General features: G+C 34.5%; 1 protein-coding gene across 19 annotated transcripts in view; it reads right to left on the bottom strand.

Moving 5' to 3' along the window:
• Positions 1-11,790, bottom strand: part of cacna1ba (calcium channel, voltage-dependent, N type, alpha 1B subunit, a) — a 129,602-nt gene that overhangs the window by 96,271 nt on the left and 21,541 nt on the right. The gene's annotated exons all lie outside the window — the stretch shown is intronic.

Raw genomic sequence — 11,790 nt, 5'->3', positions numbered from 1 at the left:
ACACACACACACACACACATACACACACACACGCTCAATTCCACTTCAGCTCCTTTGGCTGTCTAAAAAGATGGGGAAAGAAAGTAGCATACATTAATGTATGTATTCTCTGTGCTGTGCTTTAGCTTCATCTCTTGTCCAAGCCTTGACCCTGGTTGAACTCACCAATACATCTGCTGTAGCTAAGGGTTTTAAGCTATTTAGCTAACATGATGTAACATTTGAAAGAAAGTTTAAGCCAAATTCAAAAATGTTTATCACCTTCATTTATCACAAGCTTCACAGCTATCATGAGCTAACCTGACATGATTTCTGAAAAGATTTTGAGTCACAAAGCAATCTATTTAGCTAACATAAGCTAACCTGACAGGATTTCTGGGAAGATTCTTAAGTCACAAAATAATCCAATGTAGCTAAACTGACAAGATTTCTTAGGGACACGTTTCTTAGACATTTTCATTAAAAATATTATTCTTTCCTGTTAAAGCTTGCTATTTATGTAACATGACATGATTTCTAAAATAACCTCATATTTCTTGAGAATGAGAGGATTTTCACAAAGCAAGCCATTTAGCTAACACAAAATAAAAACAGAATTTCCGAAAGGGCTTTTTAAGTCATTTTTAATAAATATTATTATTCTTTGCTGTAAAAGTTGACTAGCTACCCTGACAGAATTTCTGACAAAGTCATATTCATTAATGTTTATAATATTTATTTACTGCCTAGATCACATAAGCTAACTCTCAAAACTCTTTCTTTTTAACATAAAGCAAGAAGGTTAGCTAATAGTCAGTCAGATATCTTGTTTGTTTTGTTTTCTAAGTTTTTTAACATTTAATTAAATTTTTCTTTGTCATTAGAGATAGTCAAATAGCTAACTTGAGTTACAGGATTTCTAAAAGAATTTCTTTAAAATATTAATAAAATATTCAGGTAGCTTAGATAAACATTCATTCATTCATTCATTTTCTACCGCTTATCCGAACTTCTCGGGTCACGGGGAGCCTGTGTCCATCTCAGGCGTCATCGGGCATCGAGGCAGGATCTTAGATAAACAAACTGGACAAAATTTCTGAGAGAAATTCTATTAAATCCTGATAACAATAGTAGCTAACATTAGATGGAATGATAGATGATAAGAGATAACTTAAACGAGAGACTGTGTTTTCTTAGTTGTGCTTCAAAACCACTATAGAACGACAGAAACTGAATAGAGAGGTGAATGTAATTATCTTTTTACTCGATAGACAAACCACTATATAATCATCTCCATCCATCCTTACCTCAAACATTTAATCAACAACTACATTTCATTTCAATTACTACACTTCATTTAAAACCAGTTCTTCCCAGATGTCTAATTCAAAATATTTTGTGAACTAACGGAGATTTCACACTCCCCTGGAGTCCTACAGGATTATTAGAGGTGTCATAGAGGATTGGTGTTTTGGCTGGAGCAGCCGTTGGAAAGGCAGGAACGTGTATTTTGTGCTCACTGGGGAGCTCCAGTAGAAGCATACTGACTTTGAATTCTACTAGAAGGTTATTTTGTATTTCACACAGAATACTTTATCACAAAGTAATCCATGCAGCTAGCACGAGCTAACCTGAGAGGATTTTTGAGTCACAAAATAGTACATGCAGCTAACACAAGCTAGCCTAAGAAGATTTCTGAGTCACAAAACAATCCAAAACACAAAACAATCCATGTAGCTAACCTGACAGGATTTTCTGGAGTATTCTTAAGACATTTTCATTAAAAGTATTATTCTTTTCTGTTAAAGCTTGCTATATAGCTAACATGACAAGATTTCTAAGATAACCTCATATTCCTACTCATATTTTAGTAGTCAAATGTTTAGAATACTTATTTAATGACATTTTCCTATATTAGATCATTTCAACTCCTGCATTGTGTTTTCCTGATATTCATTTTCCCTAACCCGTATTACTCTGTGTTGACCATTGCCTGTTAGAAAAGTTCGTAATAAAATGACCTGTATTTGAATCCACACCTGCTATGCTGTTTCCTGACAGAACTTTCACAAACTTTTGATTTTTATAATACGGTTATATTCTGAATATAATATTTCTGTTTAGAATTTCTCTATATCAAGTTTGTCTAACATATAGCAAATTTCCTCTGCTATCAGCAGGAAGGTTTAATTGCAGCTTTTTTTAATTAACAGCTTTTATTTACTGCCCTCTGCTAGAGGTTAATTAAATATTTGTTCATTAACTTTTGCAGATATTATAATATTAAAATGAAGCAGAATGTAGGTCTCTACCATCCGGGTCAATGTATGAACATGAATTATTTAAAGCTGTATAAGTCAGACAGTGTAATCTTTGATTATAAACCCAGTTGGTGTGGAACAGTTTGTTAAAGACAATCTGTTAACATAGTTATGTTAATATATATAACATCTTATGTAACACTGTGTGCTACAGGGAATAAAATTTAAATATTCATTCAATGGGTTTTTCTGAAGTAAACAGGTTTTCTTCTCTTTGTACAGCTCAGAGCACTGTGTAGAAATGATAATCATATCTATAGTAATCATATACCACAACTATATATTCACTACAGACTGAGAGATTAAAAAAACACTGAAGTTTTCTTTTAATCATTTCTGTTTGTCCAGGTTGATTGCTTAAACAAGCAGCGACTGGTCATTTCTGAGATGCTATTTGTCAACTAAATTATCACAGAAGACAAAAATTTATATAATAAACCATACATCCAAGCACAGGGTACAACTACACAGTGCGATCGATTTTATGTTAAACAGCAAAGAGAAAAGGTGGCATATTATTAAAAGGGCAGATAATGTCCAGTGTAATAGATAATGTAGGGCTGTTAAATGCCAAAATATGTAATTATAATGACTTTTCCTACTTTATAATTGTGTGTATTAGCATTATATTATTAATTCAGCATTATATAATTTAATTTGTGTTTTGGTTACTGTGTAGTCTATCGAAAACTGCACAATCTAATGAGGAAATAAACATTACCAGCTGCATTCTTGTATTATGTTGCCAAACTAGCAGATTCTTTCCAGATTATTAAGAAGAAAGTCTTACTTGACTCATTAAAATGCATAAACACTGCTTTTTCACCTCACTTCTAAATAAAGTTCATGGCCAACACTTCCATTCCGGTTTCTATTATCGCCTTGATCAGTTACGTAGTCTAAATTGCTGGGTGTGACTAGAAGCTTGTCAGGATTTCTGCAGCACTACATTCATACAGTACTACAGCCAGCTTGTGCTCCACGTTATTAAGCACCATGAAAGGTCAAGACAACATTCTGCTCAAGTCGCTACCCAATGAGGTTGTGAAAACCAACTCCATGATCCAAAGGAAAACCCACAGCATAAATGTAAACATAAAATTCTCTCTGGCTTTCTATGTCCATCTATCAATTACCTGCTCTAAATCAGTTTTTTCTCATAAGTGGATAATCTAAGCTGGTTTCCCCAGAAGCACTTCTACTGTAATGTTTCCTAAACAGCTGACCTGCAGAGGATGTTGATCATCAGCCACCGCTAAGAAACATCTGGAACACCAGCACAAAATCTCCTACAGACCCCCACCACAGGACATTAGCTAACTAATGGACCTGCGGCAAACACACTGCTCCTGAGCCAGCTCCATTCCTTCACAAAAGTGCATCACTTCTAGCATCGATGCTAAATGCATCAAGATACTATGAAGTGGGGTTTTCCATATCTGTGGATGAGCTAAAGTCTTTTAGCTGTGTATACTGAAAGTGTCTATTGCTTCAAAAGCATTTTGGCTTGAAATGAGGAAGTCGTTGGCTAATATCGACTAACTCAGCAGGATTTATCATAATTTTTTAGTTGTATCCATAATTGCTCCTAATCTTTACAGGGCTAACTAACTAGCTTATATGAACGTAACCTAAGACAATTCATGAAAAGATTTTTTAAAATCTGAGTTCTGAGAGAACATTGTAAGTCATATCCATAAATGTTCTCAGACCTCAGATAATATTCAAGTCAGCTAATATAAACTATCCTGACAGGATTTCTTGTAAAAATGACATGTCTGTATATGCTAATAATCTACAAATGCTGGCTGTTTACTTTGTACTTGCTACTTACGCATTTAACTTACTTAATGCTAGATAGTTAATATGAACAAAACTTTTTTTCTGATATAAAACTTAATTTTATGACAATAAATGCTCATAATCTACACTATGCTAACAAGCTAATATCAAATAACCTGAAAGGCTTGCTTACTTACTATATGCTTACACATTTATCTCTAACTCTAGTTGATGCTAGCTAGATAATAGAAACAAAACTGACAGGATTTCTGAGAGAATTCTTAAGAGTCATTGATAAACATTCACCTACATGCTGGTAGCTAGCTAGTTAAAATAAGCTAAAGTGACAGGATTAATCTGACAAGTCAAACTATAAATAACATTTTAGTATTTAGAAGATTTAGTACAAAATTGTAAACGCTAATCAGATGTTTCTGATCAACATTTATAAGTTATAGAATATATATATATATACCTGTAGCTTTCACAGAAACACAATTTATTACAATATTAAGATTATTATCATGCTGCCCATTCGTAACTTTCATTTGTGAATACTTTACTTAGACACCAAAGTCCCAAACCCTAGAGCAAAGGTCCCATGACTGCTGGCACACTTTCACAAATACAGTACGGCCTCTGTCACTCACAGTCAGGGTTTGACTGGCAGGTTATTACACAGGCCTGTGAAAGCCTGCAATTTTATTTATCGTGTGCAAGAAAACCAAACCTGCAAAATCACACACTCTCAATGTCAGGACGCAAGACGGATCACATCACCAGACTCCACTAAAAAATTCACAAGAGCAATTGAATATTCATCAAATTTAATCTGCTGATTTACAGGTTCAAGGTGCATCAGGTTCCCAATGACAATACATTATGCATTTGCTGATCAATTCAGTAGCAGAAAGAAACAATTTCCAAATCGGGGTTTGATTTGACACAACAATGCACGCATCAATGCACGCGGTCTTTCTTTTTCATTTCTTAAAACTACAAAACACTGCATGTGTTACTATATAAGATTTATATATATATATATATATATATATATATATATATATATATATATATATATATATATATATATATATATAAGAAAAAAAAAAAGAAAAGAAAAAAAACTCACAAAAAGCACAGATTTTCTTTAACCAGCAAACCCAAGTCTGTACTCTTCTGTTTGAGAGTCTTTATCTAACCCCAAATCTTACTAAAAGTGGTGTAAAATTTCTGCCTTTTCTTTCCGATTGCCTCTCTAAGGCACCATGACAGTGTAAAGTCACTGCTATCTCTGGAGAGAGAGCGATAAGAAGGGCGATTTGGACAGAATTCAGATTTGTCCTGTCACTGTGGGGCTCCACATTCATCAATCACTGACTGAAAACTAGCAGCAACAGGAATATCATTCTGCAGTGATACATAAGCAACAGGTTTGTGTGCATACATGCATACTGTTGATGGGTCTTTTCCGCCTTCTAAACATGATTATGATGATAGATACATATTCCACGTATCTCCTAAAGGTATTTTGTCTTCATTTAATCGATGAAAAACATCTCTCTCAGACAATTTGTTATACAACAAAATGTTATTTATCATGCACATGCTGCGTAACAAGTGCTTTTACTGGGCTCTTGGAACAGCAGATGTTAAGAATAAAATATGATAAAGTGTGCTGTTACAGGAAAATAGTCACTGATGGGTGTTAGAATTATCAACACCAGAGATGATTATTTTCCAAAACAACACATCATGAACTGTATTTTCTTTTGCAATTTGAAAACAGTGAGTTGTTATGAAATATCCATTTATAAAGTTAGTTCCTGGTATTGATTACATTATGTCGACTTTAGTCATTCCATCACCAGCCACTCTTCTCTTATCTCTCTTCTCTCTGTCTTGAAATTAATCAAATAATAAAAAAATGCAGCTTGTCATTTTACCAAAGCACAAAGTATTCTTTTCTGAAGACTTTCCTGTAGACACAAAGTTACTAACTCTTACAAAGCCATGATACCTTCATAAATCTCCTTACAGAAAACTTCTCTCAAAGCAGCTGTTACATTAAATGAATTCCAACCAATCAGAATTGAGAATTTAACATAATAGTACTTTGTAGATATTTTGCATACTTCTCAAACTTACATGAATGAAGTCACGGGACAAGCAAACAACGACATGTGAAAGTCATGTATAAAAGATGTGTATAAAAAAATGACAGATACGTTTTCAAATGTTAACCTCACATCACCTTAAATTCTGAAATATCTCTTGAATAAAATAAAATCTGCATTGCTTCAGAGATGGTTTATATATTAGATCCTTATGAGTTCTGATTTAGGCAAATAAAGCCTATCGAATATATTGATATACAGTGGGACCTCGACATACAAACACCCTCCCTTTTGGATTTTTTTTTAGAATTAAAATTTTGTAATTTTGGCATACGGTAACACAAAGAAAACAGAGCCACTTTTAAGAAAGCAAAAGCAGCCAGTGCAAGAACAAGCAAACTTGCTAAATAGTACAGAAAGCCAGCATCCACCATTGGTAATACTGGTAAGATTTTTGGTGGCTAGAACAAATAATCTGCATTTAATTTTATTGCATTTATATTTTCTACAGTCAAATTCATTACACAATTCTAAAACCAATTAAATTCATATGCCGAGGTTCCACTGTACTGATTATTATATTAGGTATATACAAGATTTATGCAATATGTACAAGATATATTGGTATGATGATAATACATTAATAATATGCATACTGTAGGTTCAGTAAGGCAGGAATCAGGAGTACTTCAGTACTTCTAGGCTACAGTACATACATATAGAGCTGAAGATGCAATATCAGCTTTTGGAAGAGGGAACTCATGTAATTCTGAAGTTCAAATTCCGTCATACTGTGTGTTTGAAAGGAAGAAAAAAATATAGTAAAATATTGAGCCCTGTGATAAAAATCAACCAAGTAAAATCTAAACACCTTCTAAACAATCAACGGCTCAGTGATCGAATCAATCAAGTAATTTTAAAACTCACTTTTAGTTCTCAAGATGATTTACAGAAATGCTAATACTGTACATAACAATGAACACATTACAATAATGCATCTGTTATACAGGTCAGGTCCTTGCTGCCATAGAAAATTAATCCAACACCTCCTAAGCAATCAGATTTGTGAATTCGACAGTTCAGTGATATAAAATCAAGAACAAAGAATTACCTGCTTGCTCTGTTACTAAGAACGGACAAAGATTCAATAGTTTATTGTTTAAAACAGTAAATGATGCAATCAGAAAGTAATCAGGAGTAAAAGACAGGAAACATAACCACACTGTGGAACAATACTCAAACCGACACAAGCCTACTATAGCAGGTTTATCATGGTTCAGCAGTTCTTGTTTTAAACAGCGTTACTAATTAACACAGCATGCGAGAGATTTCTTTGAACTTGAGCATGCGAATGTTGGAACGCTCTAGCGCCTGCAGTGTATATAATTCTTTGGTGTTTGGCAAACATTTCATTAGGCATGTCTGCAGCACCCTGTTATTAGTTCCTGACATGGTTTGTGTTCAGCTGAAGCTGTGGAGCAATTCTTGTCTTTTCTCTCCACCGAACAGCTTGAATAATAACAAAAGATCAGAAAAAAAAAAAAAAAAGGTTGTGCGATTCTATGTCGGTTCTCAAGGGACAAAGTACATAATCCTGCTCCATATTTCATGCAGCGAGAACTGAAAGTATCAAAGTGTCTTAGACTTTTTTATTTGTAGTTGGTTGAAATGAAATGTTTTAAGAGTGCACTTTATGTTATTAAAATGTTTTTGTTATGTTAGATGTTTAATAATTATTTGTGTCACAGTGCTTGTGTTTGTCTTCACCCTGTCAGGTCATTGTTTTGCTGCCATATTGTGTTCACCTGTACTGTGTTTAGCTTATTAGCCAATATCCATTTGTGTTAGTGTGTAATCATAAATCTGATCAATTGTATTTGTGTGTTACTAAACTGTGGGTATTTTATAGTATTATAGTTTGTGTTCATTATCGTTTTGAGCCTGTTAGATAGATTTATAAATACTGTATAGATGGGACTCTTTAAACGCTTTTAACGTTTAAAGAACGTTATCATGCTGAAAATCATGCTGAGCCTACACGCATTCATCCTTCTTCACAGTATTCCTTCTTCACACATGTAATACCCTTAAGAGCTTTAAGTCACAATATAACATTACAGTTTCACTATTTTAAGCATTAATGCATATTTTATTTGGCTTAGAAATTAACTCCAGAGAAATGAGTTGTTAGGATCTGTATATTTTACTTGGAAGACATATTTTGGGAGGAATTGTCCCAAAATATGTAACTGCAATTCACAATTCACTTAACAGACAGGCCAGGGTTCTAAAAATTACAAACTGATGACAATGATGATGACCATGATGGTGATGATGATGATGGTGATGATGGAACAGATTGTAATCTAAAACATTTGTATTAAAAAATGAAATATCAAATTTATTATTGCGTGTATTGAGCGATACTTTGATTCTTACATGCACAGTAATGCAAATTTTATTTTGTGCAAAATTTATTCAAGCATAACGCTTTCTTAAGTTGATTCAGAATACTATCGACTACAGTATTACTATAGACTTCAGGAAAAGGAAAGAAGATTTTGTGCTAAAATATCATCATGATTACAAGAATAGCCATCACAAACGCTCCTGGCTGTAAAACAACACCCATCTAGGGGGCTAATATTTCTGCTGTTAACTGTACATTGTATCAGGGCATATATACATGACACTAAACATGGCACTAAAATGTCATTTTAAGGCATCTTGCTTTTTGTACCTCATGATGAGTGATAATAAGGCCTTGTGTAACAGTTAAATCAACAAATCCATGACATCACACTCATTACTTAATTCTCTCTGGTTTTCTTTTTCTTTTTTTATTTCTGTGTTCATTTAAAAGTGTGTGTTGACACAGCTGAGTGGAACAGAGGGATTTTCCAGCGTCGGTGTTTAGCGCACACGGGTATGCTCGCAAGAGACAAGGGGATTCATCGCCATAGAAACAGAGGCGGATCCGATGCCCTCGTCGGAATACAACATAGAGAAATAAGAGCGATGAGAGAAAGCGGTCGAGTGAAACGCATCACAACAAATGAATATACAGATCGCTCTCAGGCAGAATTGGTTACTCCGTATATTATTTCATCAATATATTAAAGTTAACAGCAGCAAATCACATAGGCGATGAGCGAAAGATTAAGTAATGTCTTTAAAACTCGGCAGAATGTGCTGACACTTAACAGATCGACTAATAAGTAAAAAGAGGACTTCTTTACAGAGGATGCATGTGAAAGTCTGTGAAAGTCTATGTGATCTAATAAGTTAAGTCCTGTAGCAAATTCATTTACCACCCGACTCAATCTCAAACCTCAACAAACATTTACCATGAATGACAGAATTAAGGAAATACCCATGTCCTACAGTATGTCTCTGAATTAAAGACTGACACGTTTAAGCGCTACATAAATCACAGCAAAGATAAAGCAAGCTACTGTAAGTGAAGCGTTTCATCGGTTTACAGCTGTTTTTCAAGCAGTGAAGGTAAAACTACTATATTCTGTCTGCATTGACAGTGAGTGATCTCCCAACTGGAGCATTTCGGCATTGTCATTGAGTCAAAAAAGAAACAAAAGACATAAGATAAGAAAGCATCTGTCCAGAGCCATCACCGAGGAGATGGGAGCAAGTACTTGTGTGCTGCATAAATATAAGACGAGATGTCAGAGATAAGACGTAGTAATCCATGCGCCGGTGTGTGTTTACTATGACGCAAAAAGCAGCATCGCTTCCCTGAGGCAACAACACTGCATCCATCCACCTGCATGCTTCTGAGTCTACTCATCTTTACCAGGGAAGATAAACATACTTCTGATAAAATGCTGACATTTCAGATAATATGCCTCAAGAAAAATGATATAATTTCCAATCTACATAGTGAATGGTACAAAAACACCTCGAGTGCTACATGCCGAGGAAAGATAATCATCTCAAAAACCCATCTTCTTAGTCATTTTCAGCATTAGGAAACTTAAACACATAATAAACCACTGGAAAAATAAATAGCTAGATAACGGTTGGCAAATAGCTCTAGCTATTTGGCAAATAGCTCTAGCTCTAGCTGTAGCTCTAGCATCCGAGACACCAGATTTTATGTCAAAGCTATTTACTTTTTAATCCTACTTGTCTAAATGATGAGATAATTTAACAACCAGGAGAAAAATCTGTCCGGTTTAACATATACATCAACATTATGTTTAAACATGTCAAAAGAAAATGAAGTCTAATAATGAGTCAGACCTGAAGAATCTATTACAAACCTGTCAAGAATTAACATTAGAGAAGAAACTGCTCCTGTGACACACTCCCTTTTATTTTTACATAATAATGTTTAATTAGCACTTTTCTAACAAATCTGAGGATGATGACATAAAAGAACAACAGCCACATGTCAACCCAAGCTTGTATTTTTAACATAAATTAGGGGACTTAAGGTAATGATTTATATCTCATTTACTACCTGTTAAATCGGCATTTCTCTGCTAGTCACGCTAGCTCAGTATATAGCTAAAAAATTCAACATTCCAGACTTTGTATATGGGTACAGTGTTAATCAGCACATATTACTGTCTGTCTAGTTTTATATAGATGAAGCATCCAGTCGAAGAGTAAAGGTTTCACAGCGTTTTCCAGCAAAAGGAGAACAAAAATAGTTCCTTGATGCTATGATGCTAAAATGCCTGTGGCCAGAAATCTTCAGCAGGTACTGTGTATGGGATTATTTCCGTATAATAGAATAATTCCAAGTGAAATATCCATTTCCTCATTGAATATTCAGACACAGCCTGATGCAGTCTCTGTAGTTCTGTATTCTGAAGCCGTTGGAGATGTGACAGAGTCGTGACACAAATGATTAAAAAAGATTATCAGCTATCTTGCTGTCAAGCATAACATTTTTTGGCACCTACTGACCTTTCTGGCCCTTCTCCTAATACCGTTATGCCATTATACTGTAGTTCATCTCTCAGCAAGCTTCCTGATATGACATTGTCATCCAAACAGGCACAGCACCTGATGCAAATGAATGCAGTGATAAAAATGTTCGTTCTGTTTTACAGTGTCCTTACATTCAGTACCAAACTCAAACAACTCACTTCTTTTCTGCTCTCAACAAGCTAACAACCTGTTTGGACAAATTCTATGATGAACAACTACATTTTTTCTTTCCATTAGCAATAACAGTGTAATATAGTTCCTCTTTCGCTATCTCATGCTTTCAAGATTTATTCACACAAGCATTAAAATGCAGCACTCAGCAACTGGCACAACAAACCCTACAAAAAGAATACTGAAAATGCTAATAACAGGATTCAAATGCTTTCCCACTTTTCTGTCCAAGCAGAGCACAGAAACTGAAATATTAATTTGCTCATTTGAATTATAAAATAGACATCCTGCTCTCGACCTAAAGGTTTTATTTCCTAGCTAAATAGCCTTTAAAAATTGAACTGAGAATATTCACACATATTTTGGTCTGTATGCAATGTGTTGATGCTCTGTTCTGTATACAGACACATTGTCGATAAGCATTCAATACTAACACTAACCTGCTGTCATTATCATACATTGGT

Source organism: Tachysurus fulvidraco, chromosome 9, assembly GCF_022655615.1.
Source record: "Tachysurus fulvidraco isolate hzauxx_2018 chromosome 9, HZAU_PFXX_2.0, whole genome shotgun sequence".
Taxonomy (NCBI): domain Eukaryota; kingdom Metazoa; phylum Chordata; class Actinopteri; order Siluriformes; family Bagridae; genus Tachysurus; species Tachysurus fulvidraco.
This window is presented reverse-complemented; position numbering and strand designations above follow the sequence as displayed.